Genomic DNA, 1,375 nt, shown 5'->3' with positions numbered 1-1,375 from the left:
TTAAAACACAAGAATTTTTGAATATCTTCATTTAAAAAAAAAAGGGCGTCTCGTATTTAACACGAGCCATCGATATTCACCCAACATAGCGATGAAATTAATGACTTAATGCTAAATCGGTTCGTGGCCTCATGCATCAAATTGTTCGATTTTAACGAATAAAATAAAATAAAATAAAATAAAATAAAAACATAAATACAAAAAATAAAAAAATACTTAAAAATAAGCGATAATATTAAAAACGAGATAACATTTAAATATTTAGACAAAATTAAAAGATTAAGAATTTACCAAAATCTAAAGTTATGGGCTGTTTGGGCCTTTCTTTTATTATTATTTTTTTCTTTTTTGGCTGTTGGGCTGCTGTTATTGGGCTGCCAAGGAACTGGGCGGAAGCTGTTGGGCTGGAGCTGCTGGACTGCTTGCTGGGCCGAATCTGCTACTGCTGGATTGGGCTGCGCTGGAGCTGCTGGACTGCTTGCTGGGCTGGCCTGCTAGGCGCTGCTGGGCTTGGACTGGAGTAAGCCTGCTGCTGGACCTGCTGGCTGAGTGCTGGCCTACTGGGGGTGCTGCTGGCTGGCTGGCTGGCTGGCCTGCTGGGTCGGGTTAGCTACTGGGCGCTAGGTCGGGTCGGTGGTCGGGTGCGGATCAATTCGGGTCGGGTCGACCCGACTATTTTAAATTTTTTCTTCTTTCTTTTTCTTTCATTTTTCTTTTTCCTTCCCTCTTTTTTCCTTTTTCTTTTCTTCTTCGTTCGGCCCCCTAGCCCGAACTCACACTGCTGCTGCCTCCTTCACGCCGCCGCTCATGCTCCTCCTCAGCTCGGTGGTGCGATGGTAGGTGCTCCTTTCTTCTCCTCCTCTCTCTCCTTTTTCTTCTTTGCTGTTTTTTGTTGTTTCTTGTTTGCTGTTTTTTTTGTTTATGCTTGCTTGGCCCTTGATTTGGTTTCGGCGGTGGAGCGACGATGGTGGTGGCGCAACGACGGTGGTGGCGCGACGGTGGCGAGGGTCTTTTGGCTTGCTGCTGTTTTTATTTTTGGAATTTTCTCTGCTTTTTTCTTTGGTTTTTTTTGGGTTCCTATCCGAATAATCCCCCTCTTTCTCTTCAATTTTCTCCTTTTAATCTTTCAATTTTGTCTTCTTTTTGTTTGTCTTCAGGTGGCAGTAGAGGTGGAGGGGGGCACGCAAGAACACCGATTGGGGGTGGTCTGACATGCCCAGAAGGACCAAAATGTAACGGGTGCAAAGTTTCTGGGGCAAAAATGTAATTTCATGAAAATATGGGGTTAAAATGTAATTTATAGAAAGTTTAGGGGCTCGAATGTAATTTACAAAATATTAGGGGTTAAAATGTAATTTTTATTTTTTGCATTTTA

General features: G+C 42.8%; 1 long non-coding RNA gene across 1 annotated transcript; it reads left to right on the top strand.

Annotated features, from left to right (window-relative positions):
• Nucleotides 1–701: 701 nt before the first annotated feature.
• On the top strand, nt 702–1,375 carry LOC105781100 (uncharacterized). The gene is made up of 2 exons (XR_001129494.2): nt 702–836; nt 1,158–1,375. It is a non-coding gene; the product is annotated as an uncharacterized LOC105781100 (long non-coding RNA).

Source organism: Gossypium raimondii, chromosome 13 (assembly GCF_025698545.1).
Source record: "Gossypium raimondii isolate GPD5lz chromosome 13, ASM2569854v1, whole genome shotgun sequence".
In the NCBI taxonomy this organism is placed as follows: domain Eukaryota; kingdom Viridiplantae; phylum Streptophyta; class Magnoliopsida; order Malvales; family Malvaceae; genus Gossypium; species Gossypium raimondii.
Note: the sequence above shows the minus strand (reverse complement) of the source record. Positions and strands in the feature narration are given on the sequence as shown.